General features: G+C 47.7%; 1 long non-coding RNA gene and 4 other non-coding genes across 6 annotated transcripts in view; all 5 read left to right on the top strand.

The window, feature by feature from the left end:
- The window catches only part of LOC144754285 (uncharacterized), a 39,087-nt gene that overhangs the window by 19,387 nt on the left and 7,603 nt on the right, over nt 1–12,097 (top strand). For both annotated transcript variants that reach the window (XR_013594690.1, XR_013594691.1), the window contains exons 15-18: nt 1,001–1,050; nt 4,847–4,884; nt 9,454–9,503; nt 11,950–11,996. This is a non-coding gene — a long non-coding RNA (uncharacterized LOC144754285). The remainder of the gene's footprint in view (nt 1–1,000; nt 1,051–4,846; nt 4,885–9,453; nt 9,504–11,949; nt 11,997–12,097) is intronic.
- On the top strand, nt 1,078–1,210 carry LOC144756971 (small nucleolar RNA SNORA17). Its single transcript, XR_013595442.1, has one exon. It is a non-coding gene; the product is annotated as a small nucleolar RNA SNORA17 (small nucleolar RNA).
- LOC144756975 (small nucleolar RNA SNORA17) lies at nt 4,913–5,045 on the top strand. The gene has a single exon (XR_013595446.1). It is a non-coding gene; the product is annotated as a small nucleolar RNA SNORA17 (small nucleolar RNA).
- On the top strand, nt 8,416–8,545 carry LOC144756963 (small nucleolar RNA SNORA21). The gene has a single exon (XR_013595437.1). It is a non-coding gene; the product is annotated as a small nucleolar RNA SNORA21 (small nucleolar RNA).
- LOC144756972 (small nucleolar RNA SNORA17) lies at nt 9,533–9,664 on the top strand. Its single transcript, XR_013595443.1, has one exon. It is a non-coding gene; the product is annotated as a small nucleolar RNA SNORA17 (small nucleolar RNA).

Here is a 12,097-nt window from a genome sequence, read left to right as displayed (position 1 = left end):
GATGTATATTAAGCTATAAAATATACAGATCTTTGACAACCCACGCTTGGTGGCTTCTTTAAACAAAAGGGAAAACAATTAATTCTTGGCATTCAAAAAAAACTGTAGGAGCGCCATAGTTAAATTTTACTAATCCAAAAGAGGAATCCACGACTATCTGACAGTGAATAAATCTTCACATTGTTATATATTGACTAGATTGGGATTAGGCAGTGCACCTAGTCTCTCTCCTAGTTAGGAAAATATGCCCCTTGGATTCTACACCCTGCCCTTGCGACAAGCTTTCCATAGCACTGCACTTTGTGCTCTTATGTAAAAATATATATAGATTTGCCTGCATTTTAGATGTTTTATCTGAAACTGCTTTTAATAAATGTGAGGTCGTATCACGCAGCTATGAACTTACTACTTGCACTGAATGATCCGGTTGCTTTTAAAAGCCGTTATTGCGAGGAAAGATTGTCCCTGTTCATAAATCAAGAAATGCATATACTGCGAGGTTGTACAATGTTATGATCTGCCCTTGTTCGTAAATGATTTTGGAATATACTTTAATGTCGCGCTCTTGATTTTAGAAATGTTTTTTAATAATGTGAATGCTTTTATGGCTTCAACAAACCGAATAAAGTATATTGAATCGAAATAGTCTCCAACTCGTTAATTGTGCGGTACATGACCCTGGTTTTCTAATTTGTACATTCTATTGCTCTTAAGGGGATCCGGGTGTTATAAAACCTCCCATAATGTGTCGTGAATGCACTTTTAACACACATCCCACCACGGAGGTTGAAGAATTTTGCATTTTTTCTTCTCCTGCCGTAATAGAATTTCAGCACAGATCCCGTTGCGCCTGGGTGTTGCTTCTCGTTCAACTTGTACTTTGTGGGACAATGTTTAAATGGGTTTCTCCTTCTTCCGTGTGACTTGATTGCGATTGAAATGAACTTTCCGCGGAAGGGTCCTTTGTTGAGCCTCTTACATGTTCCCTTTGTTTCAACAGATGCGACCAGAAGCCCTGCCGGCCTTGGGATGCCTGAAAGGCCCTTCATGGTGAGTGGACTGTGGTTCTTGCAGTGTTCCGCTCCTAAAGGCGTTGCAGACACAGCTGCAGTGCTGTGTGTGTGTCAGTAGGTGGCGCAGAGAGACTGGCTGTGTCTACGCTCGGTGCTTTGAAACCGTGAGCACTCAGAATGATTAGCAGCCAAACACTTGTTTTCTAGAGCAGTGGTTTTCTTGTACAGTTCCGTTACACTGAAGCTTCATTTTATGCATTTGGTAACTAAGTCAGTAGCTATAATTCACAGCTTTAAAGTCTGCTCTGAAGTCCTGTGTTTATTTAGGTCTGAATTGGACTCCCAGTTATGCTAAAGCCTTTGGTTCCTGGTCCTCCATTACAACCTGTTGGCTGAATGTGGGATTTTTCTCGCCCCATTCTCAATCCTTTTAGTCTTGATGCCCATTTTGCCTGCTCTGCCTTCCTGTAAAATCGTGTTCACGGCATTTGGGAATGGTTGGATGTACATCTTGCCACCAGCTGTGGCACTTGTCCACCCCCCCCCCCCGTGCCTTCTACCCTCTCCGCACCTCGTATCGCTACCATGGCAACTCGAGTTATGATGAAGCTGTTCCTTACAGCTTTGCACGTCATGGGTCTACTCTAGATGTGACTTGTGAAGTTGTCATTGCATGATTGGGCAAGACCTCCAGGTACACAGGTTCTCTTGGAAAGTACACTCGGAGCCCCATGCTGTAGGCAAATCTGGTCTTTACCCTCCAAACAGAGGGCTCCTGTTTTCTAAAGATAGTTTTGCTGGGAGTGCGTCTTCACTAGTATAGATCTCCTTTGGCTCTTTATACATGTCTTTGATACCTTGTGGTGGGTACCTAGCAAGAGGATGGCTCTAGGTCACATAACCAAGGGTCTGCCGGTCATTTATTGTCCGATTCAGTGATGGCTCGATGGTGGTATCTTCTGGAGCTGGAAGACTGAGTGAGCTGGAGTGGGGGAACAAAGTAGACCTTACCTGTGAGTCCACCTGCACACCACGTCCTTCCTGATCGGGAAATGTGGCATCAGTGACCTGGGCTGGGGACACTCAGGGCAGCTGACACCTGCGCAGTATGGATGCTCTTACCATTCCTAACTAGTCTGCTAGTCACCATCTTGGAAATGCTTGTTTAGCTGGTCTCCTGTATGCTGGGCAGTGCTGCACGGTCCTGTGCATTTTCTGGCCTACTGTTTCCTCCAGTGAGTTCAGCAAATCAAGCAGACTCTCTGGAGGTGGGGACTAGTTTCATTTCTCATTGACATGAGCTGATTGGTTAATAGGGCACACAGGGCACACAGCGTGCCCCACCTTGAGGGCCTGTAGTTGCTGCCCCATAGCCTAGGCTGTTGGTGGTAATGTCCAGGGGAAAATGACTTGATTAAAACGCTTGTGGGTAGTCTGCCACAGCTTCCATGCCAGGAAGCTGTCAAAGCCCAAAAACTGGGGCCTCGTGCCAGTCATCTCGCAGACGTGTGCCGGTCATCTCGAAGACGTGTGCAGCGCTTATGCAACATGTGGACTAGTTAAGCCGCAGGCATTAGTTCATTGAGCGCCTGATACATGCGTCACAAAATGGTTGTCCCTGAACACCATGTACCAAGTGGGTTTTGGGCTCTAGATAATCTGTCCAGGCCCTAGATAAAACTTTATCTTCCTGTGTTCGCAAGTCTCCCTTGGCAACAGAAGGATGCCAAGAGTGTAGCTCCACACCCTGCGCAGCCCGATCTGGGTGGACTGAGGACTCTCGGCTCTACCAGACACTACCTGAACATGGGTCACTTAGAATCTCTCCCATGTTCCTGTTGGAATGTCCAAGTATTTATGGTTTTGTCGGGGTGATGGGGTCTGGGATTCATATTTCAGGGTAGGACTATTTATTTCAGCTCGATTTTCATTTTTGGCGAGAGACTTGGTTCTGCACTTAGTTTCAACCTTTTTTTGGTGCCAAGTGCTATGTCCATTCCCTCGATTTCACACCCCTTGTGGAAGGCTGGCTGTCTAAAACCCTTGTGCTACCAAAGAGGACTGGGCTGTTCCTGGGGTGCAGGTGCAGGTCAAAGGGATGTGAATATGCACCTATCCTATCCGGTCCTGGCGGAGAGGGCTAGGCGACACAGCGGAGGCACGGGAGCAATAACCTTCGCTACAGAGGCTTGACTCACCGATGCCCATCCCGCCAGGCACTGCTGTTACATTTAATTATTGACCTTTAGGCATGGAACCATATATAAGCAGGTATTTTACTTCCAAACTGTTTTAAGCACTGATACTTGGCTAGATCAGCAATACTGTAGACAGCAAACTTATAGGTACTGATGAATCGAGGGTGAATATACCCGAAGCGAGAAATGTCGACCACTACCTTCACCTTTTAGTATAGTCTTGAGTGTGGAATACATCACTTTCCAGACCTCCCAGACTAACTATTGTTTTTAGTTAGCGCACGGAACCATCCGAATAAAGTTCCTTCTGGTACTCCTGCGCTATTTTAATTCCCTTTCCGTCTACTACTATTCTGGCCCCTCACCCACACTTCACCCATGGGCAGTTGGATAAAAAGATCTCTGCCAAAGATCCCCTCTTTGAGGTGTAGCCTGTTTGGTATTGCACCGCCCACCCAACGAGAAGCATTGCCCATGATGAAGCATGACACCTGCAAGGGTGTGTGAGGCCAAAATATCCAACAAAATACCCACTGGTTGGTTACTATTTAACCACCCTTGCATATCCATATCCCTTTGAACTGCACCTGCACCCCAGGAACAGCCCAGTCCTCTTTTTGGTAGCACATATGAGGGCCTACACTGTGGTCTGGACCTTCCACTTATCCCAAGGGGTAATTTGGCCCTCTTGATTTTTGAAGATCTCCTCCCTCTTTTTGTATACAATGTCTAAAACCCTTGTCACTAAGTGATCGTGTATCAGTCATGCCTGGATCCATAGATTAGCTTTGATCAGAGGGTCCTTGTGAAATCTAGCGCTGGAACGCTTTAGAATGCTTTAGAACTGTCCTTTCTCTTGTAGCGCTGACTGCATGGCGTTGGCGTTCCCGTTCTGCTGCCCCCGTGCTTGACGCCCTCTCATCCTGTTTTAAGCCTGGACTGCTCGTCCAGAGACCCTGAGTGAAGTCCTGCCGAGATGTGGGCTGGTTTGACGGCTGCGTCTGTTGGAGCGGTGGGCAGCAGCCCTCCGCACAGTCTGTATCGAGGTGTCTGGCAGTGGTGGAGCAGGCGTATGTTAATTTGGCAGCAACAGGTGCTGGCCCTGGGAGCTCTGCACGCATCCCTTTTACACCACTGGTTGTGCTACTCCAACTTCTGACTTTCTTTCCCACCCCCGATACCCCTGGGGAGGCCGCTTGTGAAATTTATCCTGGCTCAGTAAGTTTACCCCAGAATTAAACTTCTAAGAGCAGTGTACTGTTTGCGCAACACGACATGAGGCCGGGCTGAGGTGTAAATCATACTGGCAACCATCTCATGAGTACAAATGATCCCTTAAGTCACGTTTATTGAACTTCTTGGTTTGGGGGTGGAGGGGCAGGTAACATTTGGATCTGGCCACTTCGAAAATGTCACTTGTGTATTGCGCACATGTAGCAAGGGAACTATGCATTAATCGCATCCCTGCTGCAGACATGGAATTACCGCATAAGACTGCGTGTCTTCATTATTTGGGAGATGCGTGCTTTAACAACCCACACATGGCCCTGTTGTGTTCACGGTCTAACGTGCGTTTGAATAGACTCCACGTTTGAATGTCCTCTGTCTTCATATTGTCTCGCTTTGTTTTTGCAGATGGATATGAAGGCGGCTGGATCTCCGGTGTCTCCGAGGTAAGAATGATTCAAACCTTTATTGATTCCCGCTCCTAAAGGCGTTGCAGACGCAGCTGCAGTGCCGTGTGTGTGTCAGTAGGTGGCGCAGAGAGACTGGCTGTGTCTACGCTCGGTGCTCCCAAACCACGAGCACTCAGAATGATTAGCAGCCAAACACTTGTTTTCTAGAGCAGTGGTTTTCTTGTTCAGTTACACTGAAGGTTCATTTTATTCATTTGGTAACTGTAAGCCAGTAGCTATAATTTACAGCTTTAAAGTGTTTCCTAGTCCTGTTGTTCAGGTCTGAATTGGACTCTGTGATGCTAAAGCCTTTGGTTCCTGGTCCTCAATTACAACCACCAAGGAAGTTTGCGGTGGTATGTTACTTTGGTGGTAGCAGCAGGTGCTGGCCCTGTAAGCTTTGCTCGCATTCCTTTACACCTCTGGTTGTACTCCAACTTCTGACTTTCTGACCCCCCCCCCCCCTGATACCCTTGGAGAGCCCGGAGGGGGCAGGCGCTTGTGAAATTCATCCTGTCTCAATAAGTTTATTCCAGAATTAAACTTCTAAGAGCAGTGTACTGTTGGGCAACTGTAACACATGGTCCCTATTTCACTTTATTCTTACCTGAATAATAGGTCTGATCTTATAGCTTCAGTGAGCAACTTGAAGAGAATGTGACCTACCTGGACCCAATGGAATTTGAAATACAATAGTGCCAAGTCTTATTAGACGTGGACTCTTATTGGTAGAAATGTCATCCTTGATAGTGTGCCATGAAGTCAGTTTTATAGGTTGAGCCTAAGCGAGGTGTGCGCTTCCTCTTCAAAGCATGTTACATACATTGTGGGTTTACATCCCGCCCTTTGCCTTTTTAGGTTTTGCTGGCAATGCGTACGAAGTACGCATGCGCTAGCAAAATCCTTATGTTTCTCTGTTTGGGTCTGGTATCCCGCCCCCTCCTCCCATTGGCTAGCTCCATAAATGGAGGCTAGCCATTGGGAGCCGGATCTGTCCGTCAAAGGTCGGACCAGATTCGGGGGCGTTCCCGCTATTTTTTTCCCCCTCCGCCCCTCTGTGCGCTCATCTCGGCGGTGGGCGTGCTTTTTTTTTTTTTTGGTTGTCAGGGCGTGTTCTCTCATTCCGCCGAAGATGGCGCCGGGGGCCCGTCGACTTCTCTTTGCTCCACGAAGTCCAGGTCAGTGCTCTGCATTTTTATTTGATATCCCGCCCCCTCCCGCTGCCTGTGTGCCCCGTTCCGGCCCCTCCCCCCCATGTTTCCGGCCGTAAATGCTTCCGCTGCCCGTGGCCAGGTCACGCTGTATGCACTCGTCACTCCTCTACCCGTTTTTGTTGCTTTTTACCGCTGCCTCGGCTCCCGTTCCCGCCCCCTACCACTGCCTCGCTCTCCGTGTCTCCCCGGCCCCGTTCCCGCCCCCCTACCGCTGCCTCGGCTCCTGTTCCCGCCCCCTACCGCTGCCTCACTCTGTCTCCCCGGCCCCGTTCCCGCACCCCTACCGTCTTAATATTAATGTGAATAACGTGATTTACATACTGCGCTACAAAGCACTTCTACAGTTTCCAAGCACTGTACGTAGTTACACATTTAATAATACTTTAAATCCACAATATTAGTAGGCACCCTTTGAAACTTTGGAAGCGCTCGAAGGTAGACAGGGGACAGCCTGTTTCCATAATTGCAAGTTGAAGGAAGTTTAGATGTTTTTTTATATATTGACGAAATCCGGGTAAGCTCTTTCACTATATATCACGCGTTTCATGTAATAACACACACACCACGTTTGACAACACGTCTAGGTAAACACTCAGAAGTTGTATTTTTATTGTTTTGGTGCCTTCACCAGCAAGAGTACTTTCTTTTGTTCACGTTGCGCTGTTTTCTAGTAGTGTGCCAGGCTCCGGGTGGCACAGAGCCTGCCAGCGTTGGAGTCCTCGGTCTAGAACGTGCCCCGTAAAGCGCTGCCCACCTTAAAGAGTGACTGCCCTTGCGCTACATACCGCGTTTAAGAATGTTGTAACCGTGTGTGCCCCTCTTGCATACGCCATATTTAACTATTTGTGGCCAGGTACACAACTCTCTCACTCCTCTTCTGGAGTTCTCTAAATGTTACTCTCCTCATAGGCAGTGTCTGGCCGCGGGCGCCGCCAGGGTGCGCAACTCTGGAAGTTATCTGGTGTGCACTGGGGGAGGGGTGTTTAGTGTGCACTGGTGGAGTGCACCGTCCTCAAATTGTGGCGGAGTGCGAGCGTGTCTAACAGTGCCCTCCTCGGGGTGTGATAGACTGTACTGAGAGGGTATAGTGAGAGGCCGTACTGAAAGGGTGTACTGAGGAGAGGGTGTACTGAGAGGACGTTCTGAGAGGGTTTACTGAGGTTGTAGTGAGAGGGTGTACTGAGGGTGTAGTAAGAGGCCCTACTGAGAAGGCGTCCTGGGTGTGTGTACTGAGGAGAGGGTGTACTGAGAGGACGCACTGAGTGTACTGAGGGTGTACTGAGAGGGTGTACCCACTTCCGGTTCTGGACTCCTCTGGAAGAGGGCTCTACTTTCCTGGTCTTCTGGTGTGTGCTGCGACAGGCTGTGCTCTCTCCTCAGAACATTCTAGATCATTCTGGAAGGTTTATCCTGCTTGTTTGTTCTGGGTGTGTATGCGGGGCATTCCACTGTAGTAGAGCCGTAAGGTGTGCTGGAAGTAGGGTCTGCCCAGGGGCAGCAGTGCCTTGAAACGCTACTTGTGTGTTGAGGTGCTGTGTTTATGGTATGTGTTGGTTTATGGGACTTTTGCTGCTGGAATTTACTTGGTCATAAGAGATCTCATGTGCATTTCGACTCGTAGGATTGGCCAACGCTTTTTTTAAATTAATTTTTTGTCATCATATATAATTAAATATGCTTTAAATTCAATGCCAATGCTTGTAGTTTGTAAAATGTGCTGTTGGGGGTTCTGCGTGTAGGATCGCATGCTGGCTGCAAAGGCAAAACCGTTGCATTGTAAATGCTTGTTGTTTATTACTTTGGTTGTCCTTTAAGAAGCTTGCTGGTTGGTGATTAACCTTTGCTCTTTGTCCCTCCTTTTTGTGCTTTGTTCCCTCCCACAGAGCAGCACCTAACTTATCTTTCCACTTTGTGGCTTATTTGTTTGTCTTGGGGGCGATCTTTTATTCCCTGCTTGTTTGCACAGGCTTCAGTTTTGTTTGGTTCCTGATCCTTTTGTGGCATTTGAACAGCAGTGTTTCACCTTGTGCTTTTGTGGCAGCTAAAAGACATTGTGCTTCTCGTTTATTTAAATATGTACGTCAGAAAAGGGCAAAATAGTGTTTCAAACTGATCAGCCCTTACTGTCCTATAGAGTTCGACCAATTGTGGCACCCCATACATTAACCTACATTTTTCTGACTTCCGAGCGCAAAGGGCACCCTAAGCAGTTTTCAATCCGAAATATGGGCTTGATCCATTACTTTAATTTGTTGTTGGTGGTGATTCCTATAGAACGGGATGTGTTGAACACCATTGATATGTTCGTTGAATGCCCCTTCTAAAAAGCACTTGCTGGGCCTCTTGTGGCTCAGTGAGTTGTCGTTGAAGGGCAAAGCAACAACGCTGCGTTTGGGTGAGGTGGCTGCTGTGTGCAGTTTACCTCAATCCGTTGCGTGACAGGTGCATTGCGCCCAAGCCTTGCAAGTGTGGCTGTTTCCATGAAAGTTTTATTCTAAATCCAGTGAAAGTGTCAGAAGGAAGTTGTGCTGTAAATCTTACATGGGATAGTAGTTATTCTGTGAAATAACCGCTGGGCCCCCAATTTTTCTTTTTTCTTCTGTGCAGGATGATATTTGGTGCCTAATTTTAGAGTGCCCATCCCCGGACTAAACCCTTGGGCTTTGTGCTCATTCAGTGCATTTAATGAGCTACTGTTATGTTTCCTGCCCCTTTTCAAAGCAATGCTGGCAGTCACAAGGGCAACTTTAGCTCAGCAGAATGGGCACTAATGTGCATAATGCACCTTTTTTTCAATCGCCCATGTGCAGAAATACTCGGTTTAATACTGAAACGACTTTTTATCCGACCTAAACAGAAGGTACTGCTTTCAACTTTTGAATGAGGAAGGGGAAATGTCCATGAGACCTGTGAATCCTGGCTGGGCGTTTACGAACGAGGCTTTAAACAGCTGTTGACATTACTGTGCTAATTAACTCTTAATAGTATTTCATAGGCCTCGGAATGAGTCCAACTCTTTAATGGTGATCTACATGTTCCGGGTGTTCTAATTTGTATAATCTATGACTTTTAAGGGGATCCGGGGTGTTGTAAACCTCCCATAACGGGAATTCACTTTAAAGCACAAATCTCACCGCAGAGGTTGAATGATGTTGCTGCTTTTCTTCTCCTGCCATGATACAATTTCAGTCCAGATCCCATCGCTCTGGGTGTTGCTTCTCGTTCAACTTGTACTTTGTGGGACACTTTTTAAATGGGTTTCTCCTTCGGCGTGACTTGATTGCGGTTGAAATGAACTTTCCGCTGAATGGTCCTTTGCTGAGCCTCTTACATGTTCCCTTTGTTTCAACAGATGCGACCAGAAGCCCTGCCGGCCTTGGGATGCCTGAAATGACCTTCATGGTGAGTAGATTGTGGTTCTTGCAGTGTGTCCCGCTCCTAAAGGCGTTGCAGACACAGCTGCAGTGCTGTGTGTGTGTCAGTAGGTGGCGCAGAGAGACTGGCTGTGTCTACGCTCGGTGCTTCAAACCATGAGCACTCAGAATGATTAGCAGCCAAACACGTTTTCTAGAGTAATGGTTTTCTTGTACAGTTCTGTTACACTGAAGCTTCATTTTGTGTATTTGGTAACAGTAAGCAAATCTATAATGTACAATCATGTTCACAGCATTTGAGTGGTTCCGTATGTCCATCATGCCACCAGCTGTGGCATTTGTTCTTCCCCAGTGCCTGCCTACCCTCTCTTCTTCGCCCCTCCTATCTCTTCCATGCCAACTCTTCTTCGCCCCTCCTATCTCTTCCATGCCAACTCTAGTTATGAAGCTGTTCCTTACAGGGGTTCACGTCATGGGTCTATAAGAGATGTGACTGCAGTGACTTGTAAAGTTGTGTATGTCCTTGCATAATTCGGCGAGACCTCCAGGTATACAGGTTCTGCTTGGGAAGTACACTCCAAGCCCCCGTGCTGTAGGCAAATCTGGTCTTTAGCCTCCAAACCAGACTTCTCCTGCTTTCGAAAGGGTAGTTGTGCTGGGGGCACGCATTCACTGGTACCGATCTCTTTGGACACTTTATACATGGCTCCTTGATACCTTGTGGTGGTTACCTAGCAAGAGGATGGCTCTAGAGCACATAACCAAGGGTCTGTCTGTCATTGATGGTGGTCTATTCAGTGGTGGCTAGATGGTGGTATCTTATGGAGCTAGAAAAGTGAGCTGGAGTGGGGACACGAACGAAGGCCTCGACTGCGAATGAGTCCCCTGTACTGCAACGTCCTTCCTGATTTGGAAATGTGGCTTCCAGGGCTGGGGGCACTACGAGATGTATGAGCCACCGGGGCAGATGACACCTGCACAGAATGGATGCTCCTACCATTCCTAACTAGTCTGCTAGTCACCATCTTGGATATGCTTGTCTAGCTGGTCTCTTGCATGCTTGGCAGTGCTGCACGGTCCTGTGCCTTTTCTGGCCTGTTTCCTCCAGTGAGTTCAGCAAATCATGCAGACCCTCTGGAGGTGGGGACTCGTGTAATTTCTCATTGACATGAGCTGTGATTGGTTATTGGGGCACCCGGCGTGTCCCACCTTTTGAGTGCCGGTAGTTGCAGCCCCTGAACCTAGGCTGTTGGTGGTAATGTCCAGGGGAAAAATGCCAAACAGTTGTCCAAGCCCAAAAATTGGAGCCTCGCGCCGGGTGTCTCTTGAAGACTTATGCATCAGGTGGACTAGTAAATGCTGCAGGCATAGTTCCTTGAGCGCCTGCATACATGATTCACAAAATGGTGGTCCATGTACCCCATGTGGTGGTCTCTAGATCTTTATCCAGGCCCTAGAGGAAGCGTTATCTTCCAGTGTTCGGAAGTCTCCATTGGTGACAAAGATGCCAAGAGTGTAGGTCCACAGCCTGCACAGCCCAGACTGAGGACTCTGCCCCTACCAGACACTAACTGAAAATGGCTCACTCGGACATTCCCAACATGAACACAGGAGAGATTCTAAATATTGATGGCTTTGTCTCGGTTATGGGGTTCATAATTCAGGGCAGAACCATTTATTTTGTCCCGTGTTCCATTTTTGGCGAGAGCAAGACTCTGTTCTGCGCTTTAGCACTTTTTTGGTACCAAGTGCTATGTGTCCCTTCCATCTATCAACCCCCCCCCCCTTGTGGGAGGTTGGAGGCTTAAAACCCTTGTAACCAAGGGATTGTGTACCAGTCATGCCTAGCTCCACAATCTTTGATCCTTGTGAAATCTAGCCCAGGAACTCTTTAGAACTGTCCTTTCTTTTGAAGTACTGACTGTATGGTGTTACAGTTCCTATTCTGCTGCCCCATGTTTTGATGCCCTCGCATCCTGTGCTAAGCCTGGACTGCTCGTCCCGCGACCCAGACTGAAGTCCTGTCTAATTGTGGGCTGGTCTGACGGCTGCATCTGTTGGATGCGGAGCGCTGCTGCCCACTGCCTCAGTCTGTGTATCGGTGTCTGGCAGGGGTGGAGCGGTCGTATTTGTTACTTTGGCCTGGGAGCTCTGCACGCATCCCTCGACACCACTGGTTGTGCTACTCCAACGTCTGACTTTCTTTCCCACCCCTGATGCCCCTGGAGAGCCCGGAGGGGGCGGCTACTTGTGATATTTATCCTGGCTCAGTATGTTATCCCAGCATTAAACTTCCAAGAGCGGAGTACTGTTTGGCAAGAGTGTAACACATGGTCCCTATTTCAATGTATTCTTCCCTGATGAATAGGTCTGATCTCAATCATCATAGCTTAATTTTTATACTTCAAACCAGATTAGACATTTACATGTGACCTTTTCTATGCAGCTTTTAGATGCTTGTTTTTTCTTTCCAGCCTGTGGCAATGAAGACTAAAGTTTAGCGACGCTGACTATCCTGATGGTGAGCATATTTCAATTCTTCAAATGAACCCTGCTCATAGAGGTGCTGTAGACCCAGCTGAAGTGCTGTGTAGGATAGTAGGTGGCGGAGACAGACTGATG

This window comes from Lissotriton helveticus, chromosome 5_1, assembly GCF_964261635.1.
Source record: "Lissotriton helveticus chromosome 5_1, aLisHel1.1, whole genome shotgun sequence".
NCBI lineage: Eukaryota > Metazoa > Chordata > Amphibia > Caudata > Salamandridae > Lissotriton > Lissotriton helveticus.
This window is presented reverse-complemented; position numbering and strand designations above follow the sequence as displayed.